Source organism: Solanum dulcamara, chromosome 7, assembly GCF_947179165.1.
Source record: "Solanum dulcamara chromosome 7, daSolDulc1.2, whole genome shotgun sequence".
Classification (NCBI taxonomy): Eukaryota; Viridiplantae; Streptophyta; class Magnoliopsida; order Solanales; family Solanaceae; genus Solanum; species Solanum dulcamara.
The window spans coordinates 73,375,803-73,401,153 of record NC_077243.1 but is presented as its reverse complement, the minus strand read 5'-3'; the positions used below and the strand labels follow the sequence as shown (position 1 = coordinate 73,401,153).

Below are 25,351 nucleotides of genomic sequence, written 5' to 3'. Positions count from 1 at the left end.
GATTATTGTCGGTTTGATTCGGTTTGATTCGGTTATTCGGTTTATGACTAGCCGAGATAATTCAAATATTCTCTCTCTACATTCTTCAAATTCTTATGAAGCTCTTTTTTCCTCACGACCCACAGAGGTTCAAAATAGAAAATGAAACAACTTAAACATTCGGAAAAAAAAAGAAAACAACTTAAAATCAATTTAAAATTTGAAAAACTCCTTACAAACCTTCTCAAAATTTGGCAATCTTATACTTGGGGTTGAGGAGTTGAGGTTGCTCTTGAGCCTTCACTGTTAGTCTATGACTGTGAGTCTGTGACTTTGTGAGAAACCAACGTGAGAGGAACAAAAATGTAAAAGAAAAATAGATACTAGGGTTTTAAAGTTTTAACTTTTACTTTATGTTGCTGCCTGCTGCTCAAGTGCTTAGTGCTTATTAGAAATTTAGGATTTAGAATTTAGGATTTAGAATTGGGCTTGAGAGTTGGGCTAATGGGCTTGGATTGTTGGACTTGGACCGCTGTTTAGTGTTTATTAGAATTTATAATTGGGCTTGAGAGTTGAGTTTGGATTGTTGGGCCTTAAAAATAAGTATATTAATATTAAATTAATAATTAAAACGTATAAAATATCTTTAATTATTTATGAAAAACTAATATTTTACATATAAATAATTATAAATTTTAAGTATATAATTATCGGTTTGGTTCGGTTATTTATTCGGTTATTTTTTTCTATAACCATAACCAAACAAAATATTATCGGTTATTCAAATTTAAAACCAAACCAAACCAAACCAAACTGAATATCGGTTTTTTTATTCGGTTTGGTTAAATTTTCGATTTGGTTTTGATTTTAACCAAAACTGTGAACAGTCCTATTTAATTGTTTGAATTAGTTAATGGAGTTTTGAATGGAATCGCAGAGTTGTTCACTATTTTATTTAGTTGAAAGAGACTAATTTAGTGAATACATGAACATTATATTATTGTATTTTAATTACAAGTTGTTTTAAATAATCAAAAGAGCTTCTTGTGGATACTATATTTTTCTTATAATATCTTTAATGCACCAGGACCTTATTTTATAACGTGTTTTGCGCTCATCACTCTCTCCTTATTTATTTATTTATTTATTTATTTATGTGTCTTAGTTTAAATAGAGTAGATTCAAAATTTTAAAAAAGAAAGACTTTTGAATTTTATAATCTTAAACTAAAAATGTCACAACATACTTAACCCCATAAATTCAAAACTAAGTGTTGTGTTAAAAGTCTTTTTACTCTTTAAAATTTGGGAAAACAAAGCTCATGCCCCATAAAAGCAAAATAATCACAAGTAAAAATCTCTTTACAATTCATACCCCCAAGGCATGAGATTCGCGAGCAAGATACCGTCGCAGTATCAATATACTAACATGGTATTATTGAGGCTGCTTCAGTCCTTAATGATACCACCACAGTATATTTATATAATGTCATGGTATCATTGATTTCAACTTCAATCCTTCAGTTACATTTTCATGAAAACCATCATATACTGGCATGGTATTATTAAGGATCGTTTCATACAAATGTTGAATGATACTATCGTAGTACACACACACACACACACACACACACATATATATATATATATATATATATATACTGTGATGGTATCATAAAGGTTTTCCTAAGTCATTCGATATTACATGAATGATACTATCACATCATATTCATTTATTATAATGATACTGAAAATCCTTAATGAGACACTTTTAAAATCCTCAATAATACCATAACAATATATTGATACTTTATCGGTATCATATAAGATTGAGCTCTGTTTTTAAGAAATAAAAATAAAACAATTAAGAGAAAATTATTAAAATCACAATCTTATTTATTAAACTAATTAGTAAATACATTTTTTGTGATACTCCGTCGGTATGTTGGATACCATATCGGTATCATATAGAACTGAACTTAATCCTTTATGATATTCTATCGGTATATGATACCCTATCAGTATCACGTAGGGTGAACGCTGACGTTAGCGCGCAAATTTAAAAATAATTAAAGGGAAATTGGTTTTCGGGAGTCGAGGTGGAAGTAGATGGGGACTGGGAAGAATAAAAAACCTCCTTATCGGAATTGGTCTCGTCCGATGCATGGCTGCAGGGGTAATTAGTTTGGCCGAAGGAGTATATAAAGGAATTATTTAGAGAAGGGGTATATAGTGGTAAATAATTTGTTTAAAGGATCCATTTTGTGTTGTTTTCCCTTAAAATTTTGTATCCAATCAAACACCGCCCGATACAAATATTATTTTTTATTCTATAAAATTATCAAATATTTTGTTATTTCACATCATATAGGCATCAAATGAATATACCTTCAGTTCATTAAGATTCTACTTTTCTAGTACAGCCACACTTAACTCCAAATACCAGTGTTCATTAAGGGTAGGGTAAATGCTTTGAACAATCTGGTGAGACAGTTGATAGAACACCAGAATCCAATGATTTAATTACTTTGCGTCGCCACATAGCAGTTTCAGGATCAAACCTGAGTTCCCATGTTGGCCAGTAATGTAAATCTTGCTTCAATGTGAGCACTCGAGGTTTCCCATTCAGGTAGACTGTTCGTACACGAACAAACTCTCCATGCTCTATTGCCTGTAAGGAACTCAATTAAGCAGATGTTAAAACCAGGGTCACAATAAAGTTCAACATAGAAATAATTTGTTAACTAAGAATCATAAGAAGCTTGCTAGAATCACGTTCGAAAAGAAATGTTTCTGAAGTTCATTTATGAAGTCCCAATTGATACATTTTCATACAAGATAAGATCTTGCGAAGTTTCTCAATAAAGAAAAGCCATACCTTAGTCACATCAACAAAAGCATCCAAGTTAGGTGTTGGTTTCCCGTTCACTTCAACTATCCATTGAAGAGCAAAGAGACCATGACGATGTGCAGGACTTCCATGACACCACCTGAGAAATAGGCATTAGCCTTTGTGACAAAATAGCCGGCAAGGAGAACTCACAAGTGCACAATCAGGTCAGCCAAAGCAAACAAAACTACTTGCTACTTTCTGACTAGAGATTGTGAAAGCTGAGTATAGCAGATTTTAGAAAACAGTGTAACGTCACCCTCCCCAGACCCTACTTGGGGATTATACTAGGTATGTAGTTGTTTGTTGTTTGTGTAATATCACTATTACGTGGCAAAAATAATGAAACTTAAGGAGCTAATAGAGAAGCAAATGGATCAGAAGCCCTCTTATCATCTTCCCACATACACTCCATGGCCTTCTTCAGGCAGAAACCCAAGTGCACGTACGGCTGGATAAGGTTCTTGGAGGATACCGCCACACCAAATTATTGCTCGTTTGGATCCATTTCCATCCCTCACATCCGTTCCCACAAGTAGATAAATTTCCTTTCCCTGAGAAACCATGAACAACAAATGAAGAATCTAAGCGAATGTCTGAACTCTTGTACTTGCTTGATGTAAAGAGATAATGACAATAACAAATTTCTAGTGGTCAAATAAGTGAGAGAAGTTGAAAAAAGTAAAACTAATGTCAAATAGCTTCTTGCTAACCTGGCGGAAAATTGTCAAGTCTAGTCTTCCATCGTCGTGACCGGAATGGTCTAACGATTGGCATGCATCTTCAATGTCATGAAAGCATGTAACAGGTTGCTTATTAATTGCTAAGACCATGTCCCCTTGTTCCAACATGTTTTCAGTTTTTGAGCCAGCGAAGCAACCTTTGACTCGCAAAACTTGGCGTCTCAGAGGATCCTTCTTCACGAGGGCCTAAATGAGATATGTCAACTATTAAGAAAATGCGCAACTCACATACTATGCTCACCTCTTATAACCATCTTGGGAAGACTATCTGATTTTCTTTATGGTCACAGAAAAGACTTTAAGATTATGCAAAAGATATTCCTTAGAAACAATTGAGTGGGACTAAAGCTAATAACAACATGCGTAAACATCAATAGAGAGCCTCTACATTTCATCCAATGTAAAATTAAGAGAAATCATTTGAGCAATTAGACATGTCCATGATCATGTCTGAATCCATACACATCAGATTCCCCAAGACAACAAAATTTACGATACACTTGCAACATGATACAGTAGGCAGATAGATACACATGCTCATGTATGAATTCCAAGACACATTCCCAATAAACAATTATACAATTGATGCTTTTATCTACCAGTTTCAAGCTTCAACTCAATTCTATTTGTGTGTAGGAATTAATCCCTAGGGTGATCACGATTCTATCAAGTAAATATTGCCTGGAAGATTAACCAGGTGGCAACCAGAGATGTCATGATCATATCCCAAATCCATAAGCATCACATCCAGCTACTTCCAAACAAATTTTATCATGCATTTGTAAAATGATACACAAGTCACGTAGATAGATACACTCGTGAAGTTGTGAAGAAGACCAGGTATGCGGAGTAACCACAAAATTGTTGATCCATTTAAGCTTGGGTTGTATTCCACTTGGGAGTTGCAATTAACCTTTAAGGATTGAGGACAAATCTAACAAGAACATCAAAATTTGAGTTCCTTTCAGATTTCCTTCTTGATCAATAACAACTGCCTCTCTACCTTCACAAGTAGGGATAAGGCTGTCTACACACCATCCTCCCCAGACCCGGGGTCATGGGATTACCCTGGTATGTTATTGTTATTGTATCCCGTTGTCACGTTCAATGAGGACACATCTAACAAGCACATTGAAAACCCTTTCCAGACTGCTTAGCCTTATCCTCCTAAAGGGGTATTATAGTGATAGGTTTTATTGGAACTTGACAATACTATTTGGTCAAATACCTGGCGACCATCTCTTGTGGACCCAGGTGTAAAAAGAGCTTTAAAGGACTAAGTAGATTGAATTTCTGTCTCTGAGTTGAAGTATATTCTTTTATTAGAAAAAACACATTCAACTCAAGAATGTATAAGAGGAAAACACAAGCACATAAAGCGACAGAAACCTTGAGAAGTAGCAGATTACCTAGATCCATGCATCACTTAATCCAAAACTTCGAGCTTTAGAAAGCAAAGTAGGGTAAAGTTCAACTTCTAATATTCTTATACAAGACATAGGTCTTCGCAAACCATTTATAAGACGAGGCGGTCCCTCGGTGCCAGAAGTGACCCTGTCGACGAGTTGGCTTATTTTATATATTGGGATACCTCGGACAAATTGGTGCTCTTCTGATGAACTCGAGCCATACTTGAGCTGGAAAGAGTGAAGAAAGTAGTTAAAACAAGTTTCAACAGTCAGTAACTCAGAGAAGCAATTCAAATTGCATACCTGCGTTGAAAATCTTCCCCATAAAGCTTGAACCCTTCCACGCTCATCAGTCAGCACGCCAGTAAAGGTGCTTCCAAAATCTGAAATGTCACACACAATGGCACCATGATAAAGTCAAAAAATGAGTGTTAAAATACAAGAATTATAGGAATCAGTACACAAAATATGAGCAGGACCCTTTAGGCTTCGACATACCAGTGTCCAGCTCAATGACTTCCATGTTTGTTGCTCTGTATCGTGGAACATCCGAGGATCCAATATTCACAGCAGCAGAGGGGTTAGTAACAATTGATTTCCTTGAGGTTGCCTGCAGGCTTCTACTCAATCCCACTAGAAACACTGAATCTCCACGACGAAGAGCAGGTTCTGTTGACAAAAAAATTATAACAGACAAAAATAAGATGTTCTGCATAGGACATCATTTACGGGGAACTATAATAACAACGTAAGCAGGTTAAAGAGGATTTCAAGAAGTCACAACCTTATGTTGAAACATTTCCAAGGAGAGTACTTGTCCAAATATATTCTTACTTTCGGACAAGCGAAGAAGATTGTCTTAAAATATTTTAGTTCATTTATTTTTGTTGTTGACAAGGGAACCCACAGCTGCTATCCTTTGGGTGTGCATAGGATAAACCCTGCTCCTGTGAAATAGCTCGCGAACCACACATTAGAGGAAAACCACACTGGGCAACCCCATGCGATGAGCTCTACCCAGAAGGCCAACCCCATTTTCTGCAAGAACACATCAGTGTAGTTGGAGACTACAGAATTTACTTTCAACGTGGGTAACAGACCATGGATCAAAGCAAAGAAAGGGAAAACAATTATAAATAGAGATTGTATCAAGGGGATCACGTCTTGATCAGTAGCTGGATGAAAACTCCCATCTAGAACGAGGATTTTTCTGTTCTTTTATTTTTCAAAGGGTAAATCGCATTTAATTGATTAAAACAGCACTTAGTAAGTGCTGGGATATTTACAACATCTACAATACAGAAGGTTAAAAGAAAGGACATCAGAGAGTGTTTGGGAGAGGAAGCACCACAACTAAAGTTTGATATGACAAATAATATGAAAAAAAATTGGACACGAGAATTTTACGTGGAAACCCCTCTAACAGATAGAGGAGAAAAAACCCCGGGATAGAATGATCTCACTATTTTAAATATGGAGTACACAACTCTCAAATACAAGGAGAAAACAACAATTAACACTTCTATCTTGTAAAAAGAACAACTACTAAAGAGGACACTCAAGACTACAATATTTATCTTGGTGTATAACTCTCTTTGTATTCTTTCTCTCTCTTTCTGGGATGATTTAAATGAGGGCAGAATGCCCTCTATTTATAAGCGAAAAAAATGCGTAAGAAATTACACGTTAATAATTTTCTACACGTAGGCAACTACTTTTCTTGGGCGGTGCCTCTCAATTCAAAAGTTGCTGCCAACTGTTTTCTTTTCTTTTGCAGCCTTTCCTTTTTCTTCCTTTTCACTTTTCCTTTTTGACTTCTTCTTTCTTTCATTCTCCCACTTGAAAATTTAATTAAGAATTAATTAAGTCTTTACACCATCCTTACTACCCAATTACTGCAATTATACGCTTCTGCTAGGCCAATAGAAGATCGACACCATATGAACTTATTACTGTTGATCGGCTTCGTTAATATATCTGTCAGATTGTCATTGGTGTGAATTTTCTGAATATCCACACTGCCTTCTTCCATTTTCTCACGGACAAAGTGATACTGAACTCGTATGTGCTTTGTCCTTGAATGAAATGTCGAATTCTTTGCAAGATGCAAAGCGCTCTGACTGTCACAAAACAGAGCAACCTTCTCGTGTTTGTGCCCGAGCTCCTCCAATAACATCTGCATCCATATTGCCTCTTTGCTAGATTGTGTAGCTTCTACATATTCTGCTTTCATCGTAGATGTAGCCACGATAGATTGCAGTTTTGAAACCCAGTTTACAGCTCCTCCAGCAAGAGTAAACACATAACCCGTGGTGGACTTACTTTTATCAAAATCACTTGCAAAATCTGAATCAACATAACCTTTAACAGTAAAGTGTGATCCTCCATAACACATTGTAACATCTGAGGTACCCTTGATATATCTCAGGATCCTCTTAACAGTATTCCAATGCTCTCTACCAGGATTAGTCATGTATCGACTAACCACTCCTACTGCTTGTGCAATGTCAGGTCTTGTACATACCATGACGAACATTAAACTTCCCACTGCTGATGCATATGATACTCGAGACATCTCCATCCTCTCTGCTTCATTGCTAGGACTCATACTTGAGGATAACTTGAAATTAATAAGAAGTGGGGTCGAAATTGACTTACAATCTTGCATCTTGAAGCGTCTCAAGATTTTCTTCAAGTAGTTCTTTTGAGAAAGCCAAATCTTCCTATTATTTTTGTCTCGGTGAATTTGCATTCCTAGAATCTTATTTGCTGGTCCCAAGTCCTTCATTTCAAACTCCCTAGCCAACTGCGCCTTTAAATTTGTGAGAAGATCTTTGTTGGGGCCTGCTACCAACATGTTGTCAACATACAACAGCAAAATAATAAAATTTTCATCACCAAATCTCTTGTAATAAATACAAGGATCTGAACTATGTCTGTTGTATCCAAAGCTTATAATGAAGGAATCAAATCTCTTATACCAACATCTCGGCGCTTGTTTGAGACCATATAGAGATTTGTTCAACCTGCAAACCAAGTTCTTTTTTCCCTATTCTTCAAAACCTTCTAGTTGGAGCATATAAATTTCTTCTTCAAGCTCTCCATGAAGAAATTGTCACGACCCAACTAGGGCCACGATGGGTACCCGAAAGTGTTATTCCGAGCACCTACTATAACGTATCCTATTCTTACTACTGAGTGGGCCGAATGAGTGATACCATTGTTAAAAGCATAATTATAACCATGTGTCACAGACTTTGCTAACATATTACACAACGACGAATAAAGTTGCAAAATATCTAGCTGTACATATCTGTCTATGAGTCTTTTAACAAGATACATATGACCACAAGGAGGGTCGGTTTCTGCCGTGCCCAAATATATACACAAAAGTAATACCAATAAAGTGAAGCTCCAAAAAAACTGGAGCGCTCTCGGTGTACTGCTGGTGGAGCTCCTAAGGACCGAACTCGTCTTCCTGCCTACCTGCGTGGCATGAAATGCAGCGTCCACAAGAAGGGATGTCAGTACGAGTAATGTACCGAGTATGTAAGGCATGAAAATCAGCATAATAAAAAACATAAGGTATGAACAATCCTATCATAGAATCTTAGAACATAAAGAGAGATAAGAGAGTAACCTGTACATATGAGTGCCCTTTTAGGCCGGATGCCATGCATGCTTGTCTTTTCTTTAAAACATTTCTTTTTTATATACATAGAAAATAGAACATGTCATATCGCCCACATATGTCCCGCGTCTGGGCATCCCGCGTCTAGGATGAAAATTACGCCAACTGACCAGGTGGCAATGCATCTATAGCGCCACATATGAACCTTCCCCATATCCCCTATATACATATACATATACATATAGATAGCATGCAGGAGAGCTCAACAAAAGTCATGTATCTATCGGAGTGATTGAAGGTCGGTAACCTCCGATTGTATTATAGACTAACCATGGTCGCTTTGTCTCACCTTGAAGGAACAATTATTAGAAGATGAGACTATCAACGAAGGATAATATTAAGAGAACGTAGAATAAGGTCACAATCTCGTAAGGCGCCAAATCGTATACATATGCACATAGAACTAATTTTCAAGACTCATAGAATAATCGGAATGAGCTATGATTCAAAAATCAAGATAAGAGTCATATCAAGTACCTTTCAAAAACTACCATGTATTATATCAAAATAAAACTTTTGAAATCATATACACGTATCTAAGCACGAGAAAATATCCTTTGGAAACTCAAGAAAATTGGCCATCCTAGTGGCTCTACGAATAGGACTTCCTTGAAATTGTATAAAATGTTATATACTTGTTTCATAAAAATCATGACAAAAGAAAGTGTAGCTCTATATACTTAATTCAAAACATGCCAAGAGAAAGAAGGGTAAACCTTACATACCTTGTCCGCTTCCTTAGTCAATCCCACTTAACTCTTAGCCTTCCCAAAATCTATAACAAGGTTAACGAATGCAAACATTAGCTATAGATATCCAAGGATCTCATCCCAAACTAATATTTTGTCTATCGAAATTTCGACAGCACTTCTCCTGTAAATACACCACCCCCGAGAATCTAACTCGGCCAATTTTATCAACAACAATTCGAGAATTCAACTCGGTCAAATTACCAACAACAATACCAAATCAATATACTACTTCCTCCAAGACCTTCCTACTCCAATAAGAACAATAACAATCTAATCCCTTCTTTCAAATTCAATTACGAAAACCCAATAATTTACACACTAACCACATCATACTAACAACATTAGCTTCCAAATATGCAAGAACATTATATTAAATTTACAACTTCTAAAATAAGTCTCCAACTACTACAACTTTATAAGGATCCTTAAGCTTTTATTAGCAACATAGAATCCATAACAACAACTAAAACACTAAATAGAATCAATTCACCATAACTTGTCAAACCACCCCCATATTTGGCCGCACAACTATATGTATATTTTCATGAATTTTTCCTCCATTTCTATACCTTACAACAACAACCACATACTACATAAAATTAATCCATTCTCTCTACACAACATCACACATACACGGCCAACACCAACACACTTATTTTCATATACTTCATCCATTTCTTCACTCTACAACATATACAAACCATCCATAACATATAAAGAAGATTGAAACCATACCTTTTCCACTTAGTTCTTCAACTTGGCTAGAAATGTGCCTTGCAAGAATGAATAGTCTTCTTGTTCCAACAATCACTCTATGTTGATTAGGGCCTTCAACTTGCTTGGAATACTAGAAAAATTAATTTTTGGAACAAGATTTCAAGGGAAAAATCCCTAGCTATGCAGATTTTCCTCTCTTATTTTTTTTCCCTTCTTTCTTTCTCCAACTTTCTTGAAAGTTCTAGGAATTGAAATAAGATGACTACTAAGTCATCTTTGGGATTTTTCTACTTCTTTTTCTCTTTTTTTTTTCTTGAAGCTTCTAGTGGTTGATGATACATATAGATGATGGGCCTCCTTACTTAGTTGCTACATAAGATTAATTTCCATGGACTTGGGCCACTACTTGTGTTGGGCCTCAACTTCTCTTGTCATTATTTTTTTTAGCCCAAACTTATGAATCTCACTTTTGTAATTCCCAAACTAATTTTCAAAATTTCACATAAATTTTTTTCTCGGCCTTCCTCCGTATTTGCACCTCAATTTTTCCTTGAACATTACACCGGCATTGAATAAAATAACTCATAACCTCATCCGTTTTAGAAGCTCCTTACTCTCTATGTACCCACTTTCTTTCTGTTCCCAAATACCACTGTGTTAGGACTTTTCAATCTATGACTTTTACTCTGCCTCCTGAATTCCGTTCGGTTAGTGCCTTTTATATATCGTTTCACTAACTACTGGGATTCACTTGTCAATCAATCAGTCACGAATGAGATGTCGTATATATATATATATATATATATATATATATATATATACTACCATTTCACTCACAAACATTTCCAGACGCTATTCTAACTTACTTTAATCCGAAAGCCATGTCGCGCTTCCTTCCTTTTTACCAGTCTAGTCTATCTTAGCCAACATGACCCCTATAGGGTTTCTAACCGCTTCACCTACCCCAACTTACGTTAGGTTGCCCTAATTTCATATCCGTCTCCTATACCTACAGTCATGAAATTTCTAGTCCACTTCATAGGGGGTCACCCATCCTAAAATTGCCCTCACTCTAGCATACTTAACCTCGAAACTTTAATGCATTTCAGTGTCTTAATACTAGTATATTTGCATCCACTCCCCTGCACGATCTTTATCACGTAACCTAGAGCAGGTTAGGGTCATAAAAACGTTCAAAACACTCTCGTAATGCATCTTTTCTCTTTAATTACCATTTTAGCCTTCACAATTCCCAGTATTCACCCTTTACCTATGTATACGACTACCTTTTGTCCTAGATTTCCCAATTCCCAATACGTTCAACAATACAGAGAGCGGTATACGATAAAGTGGAACCTAAATCAATTACCACATACATATCATAGAAAAATATCGGTAGTGTACCTGTAGTCGCATCTGAGGAAGTTTTAGGATCCTTCCATCTTACCAATGCATATATACGGTGCAGAGGACCGGCTGAGCTGGGTGCCCTTCCTCGTCTGCCTCGGCCATGGCTCGCTGGAGCTTGGGAAGTCTATCCAGGAGGGCGCACAGTCAATGATAAACCAACTGCCAATCCGGCGGGCTGGGCTCTGTCTTCTTTATACCTTAGTGGGCAATCACGCATTAAATGTCCAGTCCGACCACAAGCAAAACATGCACCTGTATCTAGGTAGCATCGCCCAGCATATGGCTTGCCACACCGAGGACACCGTAGTGGGGGTTGCCCTGTCTTGTTAAAATTAGCTCTATACTGGGACCTTGAAACTCTAGAACCCTGTTCTGGTCCTGAATAGGTAGAATGGTCAAATCTTCTATCCGCAAATCGAGGAGGTGCGCTGGCCGCTGATTGGCCTGAATACCCAAAATGTTATTGTGCCTGTCCCCCTCTGTACTCACTTCTAGTTTTGAAAAATCTGCCTTTTTTTCTAGAACCTCCATTCGAATAACGTTTACCTATTTGTGGATGATGTTGTTCCTCCAAGTTTTGGATGTGGGCCTGGATACGAGCAATAGTCATCCCATCCTGGAGTGAAGCCGTCAAGCACTCCTTAACTAAATGTGGTCCCAACCCACTTACAAACCGATGTACACAATCTCCCATATCAGCCACCATGGTTGGGGCATACCTGGCCAAGGAGTTAAAACGGAGGCTATATTCCCGGAAGCTCATATTTCCTTGCTTAAGATTCAAGAACATATCGGCTCGAGCCCGTCGAATCTCCGGTGGTAAGTAATGTCGCAAGAATGCTTCCGTGAACTCCTGCCAAATTGGGGGAGGTGCATTTTCTCTCCGTGAAAATATCCAATTATTATACCACTGGACTGCCACATCCCGCAATCTATATGAAGCTAACTCCACTGACTTGGTATCCGAAGCATGTATTATCCTCAGTGTTCTCAGCATCTCATCTATGAAACCTTGCGGGTCTTCCTCTGGTTTTGATCCATAAAATTCTGGTGGTTTCAGGGTGATAAAATCTCGGGCTCTCACACTCACTGCCCTGTCTCCCTGGCCCTCACCCTATGCTGAGCTTGTGCGGCAACTAACTGGGTCAGTAACTGAATAGCCTCTATTATTTGCTGGCCCGAAGCTGCTGGCGGCGGAATTGGAGGTACTGAGGTTGGAGCTGGAGCTCCTTCTTGCTCTGCCAACCCGGGGAGAGCATGAGAAGTCTAGCGAGAAGCTTCATTATGAGACTCGCCTTCTTCTACCTTCGTCGGTGGCTCTCGTTTAACTCTTCTCCCATCCACCGTCTTTTCCATCAGGGCCACCATAGCTTTCCTCTTCACCGACATTACTGAAACCATAACACAGGATTAAGAGGAGGACATAGAAACCTGGTAACATAGCTCTATCGCACGATCTAGAGTACAAAGAAGATCAAATTTCCTAAATGCCCTGCAGCCCCTAATCCCTTCTTTCAAATTCAATTACGACAACCCAATAATTTACACACTAACCACATCATACTAACAACATTATCTTCCATATATGCAAAAACATCATATTAACTTTACAAACTTCTAAAAAAAATCTCCAACTACTACAACTTTATAAGGATCCTTAAGCTTTTATTAGCAACATAGAATCCATAACAACAACTAAAACACTAAATTGAATCTATTCACCATAACTTGTCAAACCACCCCCCATATTTGACCACACAACTACATGCATATTTTCATGAATTTTCATCCATTTCTTCACTCTACAACATATACCCACCATCCATAACATATAGAGAAGATTGAAACCTTATCTTTTCCACTTAGTTCTTCAACTTGGCTAGAATTGTGCCTTGCAAGAATGAATAGTCTTCTTGTTCCAACAATCACTCTATATTGATTAGGGCCTTCAACTTGCTTGGAATACTAGAAGAATTAATTTTTGGAACAAGATTTCAAGGAAAAAATCCCTAGCTATGCCGATTTTCCTCTCTTATTTTTTCCCCCTTCTTTCTTTCTCCAACTTTCTTGAAAGTTCTAGGAATTGAAACAAGATGACTACTAAGTCATCTTTGGGCTTTTTCTACTTCTTTTTCTCTCTTCTTTTTTTTCTTGAAGCTTCTAGTGGTTGATGATACATATAGATGATGGGCCTCCTTACTTAGTTGCTACATAAGAATAATTTTCATGGACTTGGGCCACTACTTGTGTTGAGCCTCAACTTCTCTTGTCATTATCTTTTTTTTTAGCCCAAACTTATGAATCTCACTTTTGTAATTCCCAAACTAATTTTCAAAATTCCACATAAATTTTTCCCTCTGCCTTCCTCCGTATTTTTACCTCAATTTTTCCTTGAACATTACTTCGGTATTAAATAAAATAACTCATAACCTCTTTCCTTGCATGTCAAATTTCTTTTTCTGAATGCGCAAAAGTACGTGATGTAACAGAAATGCAGTTTTGACATCTAACTGGTCCAAGTGCAAGTCAAATGTAGCACACATCGTCAGGACCACTCGAATTATTGTGAGTTGAACCACTGGAGAAAATATCTCATTGAAGTCTATACCTTCTTTCTGAGCGATTCCTTTCACCACCAATCTTGCACGATACTTCTCCACTTGATCATTACCATTCCGTTTGATCTTGTAGATCCATTTGTTTCCAATGGCCTTCCTTCCTTGTGGTAATTGAACAAGATCCTATGTTTTATTTTTATGAAGAGCTTCAATTTCTTCTTGTATTGCTGCCACCACAGAGATGATTCTTGGCCTTTCATTGCCTCATGAAAAGTTGAAGGCTCTCCATCTTTTATTAGTAGACAGTATGCAATATTACTCTCCATAAAATAATCTGAGTGCCAAGCTGGTTCTCTTCTCTCCCTAGTTGACTGTCGAACTTGTGGAGCTTCGATCTCAGCTTGCTCTTGTTCTTCGTTCTCTAGTGCTGCTTCAGAAGAAACTGAAACTTCTTTTGTTTCTTCAACTTCAACTATAGTACTCTTTAATTTTTCTTTTGAAGTGCTACCTTCTATTGCTTGTATCTTGTTTTCAACAAATACAACATCCCTGCTGATTACCATCTTGCGGGTTGTGGGATCCCACAAGCGATACCCATTGACTCTATCAGCATACCCTAAGAAAATGCATTCCCCTAAATTTTAGATCCAACTTCGATTTTTCTTAGGTGTTGTACATAACATAAGCAGGACTTTCGAATATATGTAAGCGAGAATAATCAGCTGGTTTTCCTGTCCACATCTCCATTGGTGTTTTCAGATTAATTGCGGTTGATGGTGACCGATTGATCATATAACATGCAGTTTTGACTGCTTCTACCCAGAATGGTTTTTCCAGCCCTGCAGTTGGCAACATAGCTCTTGTTCGTTCCAACAAGGTTCTGTTCATCCACTCTGCTTCTCCATTTTGTTGTGGAGTATATGCCACCGTGAACTATCGTTTAATACCTTTTTGTTTACAGAGGTTATCAAATTCATCACCAGTGTATTCTCCTCCATTATCTGTCCTCAAACACTTGATCTTTTTCTCAGATTCAAGTTCCACCCGCGCTTTGAACTATTTAAAATTTGGAAAAACATCTGCCTTTCTCTTGATTGGATACACCCAACTTCTCCTGGAGAAATTGTCAATAAATGACACAAAATATTTTGCTCCTCCTAGGGACTCCACCGGTGCTTGCCAGACATCAGAGTGGACCAGATCTAATATTTTCTTGCTTTTAGCATAGGAACTGATAAACTTCAGTCTATTTTACTAACTGGTAACACAATGCTTACAAAAGGATAGTGAAACCTTTTTGAGCCCTGGAAGAAACTTTTGCTCAGCAAGAATCTTCAAACCTTATTCCGACATATGGCCAAGTTTATGATGTCATATCATCGTTGATTCTTCAAATGAACTTGCTAACGTGGTTGATGTTTCTCCTTCTTGGTGTGTTTCACCTTTAAGCACATATAGGTTTGCCGCAAGTTTTTCCACTTTCATCACTACAAACGCTCCTTTGGATATTCTCATGACTCCACCATGAGTCTTATATGAACATCCATTATCATCTAGTAGTCCTAAAGATAATAGATTCTTCTTCAAGTCTTTTACATATCATACCTCCTGGATGGTACATATCGTTCCATCATATATTTTTATTTTGATGGACCCAATACTAATAACATCCAAAGCATGATCGTTTTCCATGAACACAGACACTCCTAAGATAGGATTATATTGATGGAACCATTCTCTCCTGGAAGTCATGTGCCATGTTGCTCCTGTGTCCATGATCCAAACATCAGCGAAACGTTTTTTGCCTTCATTATTTGATATTGCCTCACTACATAAAATATCACCATCATCCGAGGTACATGCAACATTCCCTTGAGCATTTGAAGGCTCAGGATGTTCACTCTTCTTCTTGAACCGACAATCTTTCTTGAAGTGCCCTTTCTTGCCACAATTGTAGCACTTGATATTCTTTTTACTTCTTGATTGAGATCTGCTATGATTGTGACTCCCATTGGGGCCACGTTCCGTTGGTCTTCCTCTCATCATCATCAAAGCTTCAGCTTGCTGCGAACTTGCTTGTCTGTCTTCCTTGTTTTTACACCAATTTTCTTCTTCCAAGATAGCGACTGCAATTTCATCAAAACCTAGACTGTCTGTATTGTTCGTCGGGTTGATGATGAGTTGATCATACGAGTCAGACAGACTTTAAAGTAGAAGCTCCGCACGTTTAGTCCCCTCTATTTTGCAATCCATTGTTGTAAGTTGCGAAAACAGAGTATTCAAAGTATTGACGTGTTCAGTAACTGACATGGACTCTGCCATTCGAAGAGTATATAATCTTCTCTTTAAGAAGATTTTATTATGCAAAGACTTGGCCTCATACAACCCCGTAAGAGTATCCCATATTTCCTTCGCCGTCCATTTTTCCGCCACACTAGACAACACTTGATCAGCTAGTGCCAAGTGTAGATCAGCAACTGCGTTGCTATTTATGTCATTCCATTTGCTGTCATCAGTAAAATCTGTGGGCCTGCCTTCAATTGCAGCTAAACAATTGTCCTTTCTCAATATCGCTTTTATTTTCAATTTCCACAATGAGAAATTAGTCCCATTGAATTTTTCAACGTCAAACTTTATTGTACTCGATATTGTTATTTGCTTCACACCCTTGTAGATTATTTCTGAATATTTTTGCGAACAATTGTGACAAACTATACCGTCACCGAAATTACTATTCACTTGAATAGAACTATTCACCGAATTTACTATTCACGAAAATTTACTATTCACGAATAGTATCTTTGCATAAAACAGACAGAATAACTGAGTGCTCTAATACCACTGTTGGAGAGAGAAAGTACCACAACTAAAGTTTGATATGATAAATAATATAAAAATAAATTGGATACGAGAATTTTACGTGGAAACCCCTCTAACAGATAGAGGAGAAAAAACCTCGGGGTAGAAGAATCTTACTATTTTAAATATAGAGTACATAACTCTCAAATACAAAGAGAAAACAACAATTAACACTTCTCTCTTGTAAAAGGAACAACTACTAAAGAGGACACTCAAGACTACAATATTTATCTTGGTGTATAACTCTCTTTGTATTCTTTCTCTCTCTTTCTGGGATGATTTAAATGAGGGCAGAATGCCCTCTATTTATAAGCAAAAAAAACGCGTAAGAAATTACGCCTTAATAATTTTCTACGCGTAGGCAACTACTTTTCTTAGGCGGTGCCTCTCAATTCAAAAGTTGCTGCCAACTGTTTTCTTTTCTTTTGCAGCCTTTCCTTTTTCTTCTTTTTTACTTTTCCTTTTTGACTTCTTCTTTCTTTCAGAGAGCAAAAGAACAGAAGAAAAATTAGATTTGGCTGACTATTAGAGCCTCATCTATTCACATAGGAGTTCTAAAGCCTCCAGTATGGTATCAGCGTCCTTTATATAATCTATTTTACATCAGGAAGAAAATAAAAGCAGACAGTTGAACTTGATCTTCAAAACCTCTAATGTTTTGTGAACCACATTTTTCCACTTGGTAGTGTATGATGCATACACAACACACTGAAATAAAGACAAATCACTTAGTCCACACACTATCTACAACATGAAAGGGAAGCAGATTAAGGATAAGAATCATCCAAAAAGTCAACACTTACCAGGAAGAAGTTCAGCAGCACGAACCACGGAGGCAGCAGCAGCTCCTAATGCAGAGGGGTCGTATGCAACCAGAGCAAAATTATGGAAAGGATGGAGGAAGACTACCTGAAAAGGTTACTGAGCTTCTTAACAATAATGGAGAAGTGGCAGGAGGTAAATTTTTGTCTCCTCTAGAACCTCACCTCAGCAGGAATTTCAATAGAAAAAAGCAGCAAATGATAACATCACATCAGAAATTGGTACTGCAACTGTATTTTTGTCAACAGCACCAAGCCCATTGTTTGGGAATGATATACAATTACCCCAGTTCCAAAAAAATGTTGCGAGTGAACACCGTTAAGCATACATGATGAAGGGACATGAACCTGCAATTTCAACACCATAAGAGGTACTTAACTGCGCAGATAGAAACAAAAAATACTAGGATACGAAAAATATCCTGAACGATACCTCCTACTTGCAGTCGTCCTTTTGATATTGATCATTTGTATTAAAGATAAAACATGAGATCAACACTGGTTATAGTTAACAGATATCAAGTTTAGATCAACAGTGAGCAAATGAAATCAGGAGTTTATGATTTTATTTTAGCTTTTCTATGATCTACAATATTATATTGCATGCAGAATAAAGTCTAACTAGTAGTTGCAATAGCATAATTTTGCCTTAATGTAATGCCGCCCAAAGCATTAATATAGAAGTCCATATGACCATCATTATCACATTCATAACACCTTATGGTTCATTATAAAATAGAAGGAATGTCAGATGTGTCAAGAAAACACTTTTAACACTTTTTTATTGCAATGCACATGCAGCTAATGCAAAGTTTAACATTCAAAGCAGAAGCCCACAAAAAAGAACCCCCAGCAAAACATCATTGGATTTAACATATTTCTTAGTCTGATTAATTTGATTACACATCAAAAACCACCTCCCAGGAATCAAGCAGCAAAGGAGAAAGAGATGGGTAATGAAACCCATCCCCAAGGATTCAAAAGAGGTACAGACAAAAGAAAGGCTTTCCTCTACATCACTGGGGTTTAACTCATTTCTTTTTCTTTTCTGTTTTTGGGGAACATTGGGGGGTAACACATTTCTTAGTCTGACTACACAAAAAGAAAACCTCCCAGGAACCAAGAAGCAAAGAAGAAAGAAAACGATTAAAGATCAAAGGTCATTTATTAGATACAGCTTAAGAACCCACCTCCCACGGACCCAAAAAAGGAGACAGCCACGGAGAAACTTGAATAATCAACATTCATGATATAAAAATGCAAATGTTTTTCAACAAAAGTATACAAGTCATTTGAGACCTTGATGTTACCTCAAACATCACAAGAGTATGTTCGATCACACGCTCAGCGACTGATGTAGCTTCTACAGGTGCTGCACCTTGATAATCTCTCAGAACCGCATCTTCCACAGATCCAGACTCATCCAATCTTTCTTCTCTATGCTCATTTAAAGAACAATCAGCTATTACATTGCCGTCTTCAGATGAGTTCTCTTCCACCCTTCCTTTCTTTATCCCATTATCAGAATCATCCTGAGCATTTGGTCCCTCAGCAACATGTTCACCACTAATTTCCATACTAGTTACTCCATCAGTGGATTCGTGGCTGACTTGTTCAGGTCTATAGTCCTTAGGACTGACCTCACTATTACAAGACCCGGCATGATTTTCAACTGGATAAATGCCAGATACCAAGAGTGGGGACTCCTGCTGCAAAGCCAATTTTGCTGTCCATAAACCTGAGCTGTCATTGAGCTTATATATCTGTGGGGGTGCATACCACTCATGGCGGTCAATTGTGACCAAGACAGACTGCAGTAAAATTAAGGTTTATTAGAAGTTCATTGTAACATCTCGAAAATTTCTATATCAAGACTCGAACCATTCTTTTTAGGCGTATAAGATTGAACTTGGTGACTTTTAGTTGTATATATGAGTTAGGATCAATTTCTAGGTATTTTAAGAGTATTAGATGTATTTTAGGGTCATAAGGGATCTCTAACACCAAACCAATTCCAAATAATTTTTATCGGCTAAGTTTCCGAATGAGTTCGTATAAGGGTCAACTTCAAATGACCATATATCCTAGAATATAATGAATTGGGTATCCCATAACCTATCAAATTAAAGTTCTTTGAGTCTTCTTTCCAACGCCACCAAGATTGTATTTTTCCAAGTTCAGAGTAAAACGTTATGCTCAATCGACCAGAAGGGTGCGCGACAAGTCCGCATCGCGGACTTACCTTATTTGTTTTCCAGATTTTTGTATTTTGTCGAACAGAAAGGTGAGCGACACGTCCGCATCGCGGACCTATCGCAGACCTTGGACGCGTTTTGGATCATATTTTTCAGTCTTTTGCCTTTCCAAAGAACCCTAATCTCCATCCTCCTCTTTCTTAAATCATACCCTCCAATTTTTCTATCAAACTCAAAGGATTCAAGGCTCTTCATTGAAGACCAAGAATCAAGTTTTCTTAAAGCTTCACTCTAAGGTACGTGGGTTTTCATCCATGGGTCATTCCACCTATGGAGCCCAAATATTTTCTCAACTTGATGTTCCAAATTCCAAATGGTGAATTCTTATGGGATTTTCCATGATGATTCAAAATGGATATATTATGGTATATTTGAAGCTTTTTGTGTTTAAATTGATATATTGACTCTTATTTATAAAATGAAAATTTTTGTTAGTGATCCTATATGAAGGCTTGAAAGGTAGTTTTAAAGTGTAAATGGTGGGTTGTTTTAAGAGATTTGATTTGATGCATTTATATCACTCTCATGCATACAAGTATTCTTTAAATGTATTTGAAGGTCTTTATGATTTGAACCCACCTAGTCTTCCTATATATTTATGAAGTTGAATTGAAAGTTTATGAGCAAATGTCTTTGTTTAAGGGGGTCTTGTGAAATGATTGAATGATGATGAAAGGGCTTTTAGACAAAGAAAGAATTCAATGTGAAAGGAAAATTCTCACATACTTGCATCAAAATGAAATGTTTTAATGAGCTAATCCACCGATGATGATTTGATGTCGAAAGTTATACAACACTTATGTTATTATGATATTTAAATGTTATTCCGTGGGATTGACCTAGCACCGAATGTAGCATATAGATGGGGACTCGACCTAAGGGGTCCTTAAGTAAAGTCTCATGTTGCATTGACTATGCGCCAACTTAGGAGCCCTTGTAGGCTATTTAGGCTAGTGGATCCACAATTAGCCAATAAAGTTAAAGTTAAAGAATGTTAAAGTTGACGGAGTCCTACCCGACAAGTAGACTCCCCGTGCCAACGTAGGGGGTTATGTTGGATTCCATGTAATAGCTCCCATGGTCTTAAATGTCGGTTAAGGTCACTTTCCCACAAAATAAATGTTTTAAGGTTTCTTATGATGATGTTTCATGTATGCACTCATTATGCACATTGCTTGTTCATGTTCCTCTTATGTTCTTTATTTCGTAAGCATACTCACATAATTAGTACATTCAAAATACCAATGCATACTTTTGCCTACATGATATCACCATGTAGGAACCGACGTCTCTCCTCGACCTCATCCACGTGGTTAGCTCGACTTAGTTTGAAGATTGCTTGTGGTGATGTAACACCCCATATTTCTTTCCGCAAAGACTCAAATATTTCTTCACGTGTGTGTAGACTCGGACCAAAGGACTTGTAATTTTATATATGCGTTAGGATCAATTCCTAAGTATTTGAAGAGTATTAGATGTGGTTTAGGCTAATGAGGAATCTCTAACACCAAGCCAAGTCCAAAGAACTCCAATCGATTAAGTTTTCCGATGAGTTAGTATAAGGGTAAACTTCAAATAACCATATCTCCTAGAATAAGATGAATTGGGTGGACCATGACCTACCAAATTAAAGTTCTTTGAGTCTTCTTTCCAACGCCACCAAGATTGTATTTTTTGGGGTTTGGAGTCAAAGGTTATGACTATTTTACGAAAGACTATCACGCAGAAGTTTCAGGCCTGGACTATCACTGTAGGAATTTCAGGCCTGGCGCTCCAGTAGCGCCCGACGCCACTATAGCGCCAGAAACTAGCCTCAGTTGTTTGGCCCTTGGCGCGACGTGCCACTAAAGCACCTACAGGGTTTTTAAGCCCATTTTCCAGATTTCGGAAATTTCAAGCTTGGCGCTGCAGTGGCGCGACGCGCCACTATAGCGCCAGTAGGGTTTTAGCCTATTTATTTTTCTAGATTTTGATGAAGGAAAACTTGGACCTTTACCACCCATCCTATATTAAACCTAATACACTAGGGTTCACCATTTCCTCCCCTCACATTAATTTCTAAGGGTTTTCTCTCCAAAAAAACACCCAAGAATGTTGAGAGGAAGAATTGGAGAAGAAGAAGAATGAGTGAGGTTTCAAGCCATTCCTTCAAGTGTTGATTTCCTCCGATTTCCAGGTATGTAAGGCTAACCTAAAATATGGATTGAGTTCTTCCATATGCCTCATAGATGTATTGGATGAAGATGGTGAAAGACTTGAACCTTCTATGAAGGTTTTCTTGAAATTTTCTAAACTCTAGAATATTTTTATATACTAGTAATTGATTGATGATTTTCATGACTTAAATTCTTGAATAATTATCTTTCATATTTATTTCACAAACCGTAGTTACATATTGACAACAATGAATTTTTGTATATAAATTAAAATGTATTGATGGTGTTCTTGAGTTGAGTTTTGTTGGAAGTATGGATTCATGTATTCATTCACATGAATCCAAGATGAGACTTCTTTTTGTCATAATTGTCTTGAGGTTGAGATTGATAGTTTTTGTGTGTATATGTATTAATTGGAATGAAAAGAATGAATTGGGCTGGTTATGAATGTGAATGGCATAAAAAGAAATAAAACATTGGTAGAGCTAGCGTAACACCCCCCAAAATTCTTCACTAAGATTCAGACCCTTCTTCGTATACGTGTAGGATCGAACTCGACTATTGTGAAGTGTATGTAGGAGTTAGGATGAGTTCCTAAGTAATTGAAGAGCATTAGAGGTGATGCAGAGTCATAAAGGATCCCTAAGACCAAGCTAAGTGCAAAGAATTCGTCTTGGTTAAGTTTTAGAATGAGTCCGTATAAGGGGTCGACTTCTAACGACCATATCATTTGAAATATGACGATATGGGTGGCCCATGACCTATTAAATTAAAGGTCTTTGAGTCTTCTTTCCAATGCCGCAAAGATTGTAATTTTTGGAGTTCGGAGTTAAAAGTTATAACTATCCTAAGATGGACTAGTACTGCAGGAATTTCAGGCCTGAGTGGTAACTGCTGGAAACCTGGGCTTGGAGCCGCAGTGGCGCGATGCGCCACTATCACGCCAAGAACAAGCCTCAATAGTTTGGTCCCTGGCATGGTACGCCACTACGAGATGTGCAGGGCTTTTAAGACTATTTCCTAGAACCCAGAAAACTTAGGCTTGGCGCTGTAAGGGCGTGATGTGCCACTGTAGCGCCATAAAATAGCCTCAGTAGTTTGGTATTTGGCGTGATGCGCCACTAGCAGATGTGAAGGTTTTAAGCCTATACTCGACTTGGTACTGCAGTGGCGCGGCGCGCCACTATAGCGCCAGGGGAGTTTTAGCCGCTTTTCCAGATTTTTGGAGAAAGTGAAGATTGGGCATTTCCCAAATTATATATACCTTAGCCTTGGGATGTTTTGGACCATTATTTTCAGTCCCTTCCTCTCTCTAAAAAGCCCTAGAAATCCCACCTCTTCTCCTTCAAATCCATCTCCAACAAGGATTGCCTTCAAAAACTTCAAGGATTCAAGCCTTCCATTAAAGACCCAACATTAAAGTTTCCTCAAAGTCTTCACAAGGTATGTAAGACTACTCAAAGCATTGGTTGAGTCCACCCATGTGACCTACATCTTGTTTGAGATTGATTGTTCATAAGAATGAAGTTTATTGATAGAGTTAGGTCCAAATAGATCCTTTTCATCTATTAACCTAATTTGTTTATTATGTTGATGTTGTGGAGTCAAGAAAGTGATGTGCTACATGTTGGTATGAGTTGATTGAGATGAGAGGTCGAACATATATTATTAATTTTCTTAACTATGTTGATTATGATAAAGAATGTTAATTTTCTTAAATATGTTGCTTATCTTGAATTGTTGATTTAAAACCTTGGAGTTATGATGAGTCCCAAAAAATTTGTTAAACGAATAGAGGAATGATTGGATAGGTTTGTATGTTGTTATAAATGCATATTTAATCTACTCTTGAAAGATATGATTGGGATTGATCGGATAGTATGATTGGGAGAGGTTTGATTGTGATAGAGTTGATGAGTTGACAAGGTTCTAAATGAGACTTGTCGATATGATTTGACTGTGTTGATTGGATGGAGTTTTATGAGCATTGAGTCTTGGAAGGAGTATCGAGTACCGAATTGGGTAAGAGTAAGTAATAACTCAAATCCAATAACTACATCGCCAAACGTAGGAGGGGATGGAACCGTTAAAGTCGGATGCTTCCCCAAAATTATTGTCCTGACATTATAGGACTTGGTTGGATTGGATCCATGATTGGTTGATTCGTTCATACCCTGGCAAAGTATGAACAGATGTGGCAACAACGTCGGCTTGTTGTACTATCACTGGCTCATAAGTGATGGTTGTCGGATAAAAGAAACTCCCATATAGGTCTTGATAGTACTCTGAGTCGGAGTGGGTTGAATTGTATGTGATTGGTCCCATCTAAACCATATTCTTATTTAGACTTAAGACACTTTTTTGAGTTATTCTTCTTTCTGAGTTGAGATTCTGAGTTGGTTTGATTCTTTCTGATGTTGTTTCATTCGGCCATTTTACATACTCATACATTCCACGTACTAACGCCATTTGGCCTGCATCGTTTCATGATGCAGAGACTGGTACTAGAGATCATCAACCGGCGCACCATTGAAGATCGACTTACTTCCAGCTAGTTGGTGAGTCCTCCCTATTCCAGAGGATACCGAGATTTATCTTTGTAGTTGTGATTTGTTTTTCCCTTATTTTGATTTTTGGTAGCCATGGACTTGTCATTAGCACCTTTGGATTTTTGATAGAGGCTTCATAGACTAGAGTGTGGAAATGTTGATTGCTTATTTTTTTGACTAGTTTTATTTTAGCTAGTTATGGATTTGATATTTATTTGGCCTTTGGCCCTAGCTTATGGATAGTGTTCCTATGATAGAGCCTTTTATTGATAGAATGTGATTGAATGAAAGTGTGACTGGACCAGGTGGTTCGCTTGAAGGACGAAAATGGCTTTCGAGTGCCAGCCACGTCTAGGGTACCCTCCCGGGACGTGACAACTAGAATGCCATTTGTTTCTATAAATGGAATATAAAATTAAATAAGAATTTTGGAGCAAGATATTTGATAATGAAGTGAATGATGATGATGTGAATGATGAAGTTTGATGATGAGGTGAATGATGTTTTGAGATGAAATGGATTGGAGTCTAATGTGACTACATGATATGTGATTTGCAAAATTT

The 25,351-nt window shown here is 37.5% G+C and overlaps 1 pseudogene; it reads right to left on the bottom strand.

Moving 5' to 3' along the window:
- Positions 1-2,430: 2,430 nt before the first annotated feature.
- LOC129894864 (protease Do-like 7) lies at positions 2,431-20,212 on the bottom strand (annotated as a pseudogene).
- Positions 20,213-25,351: the final 5,139 nt, after the last annotated feature.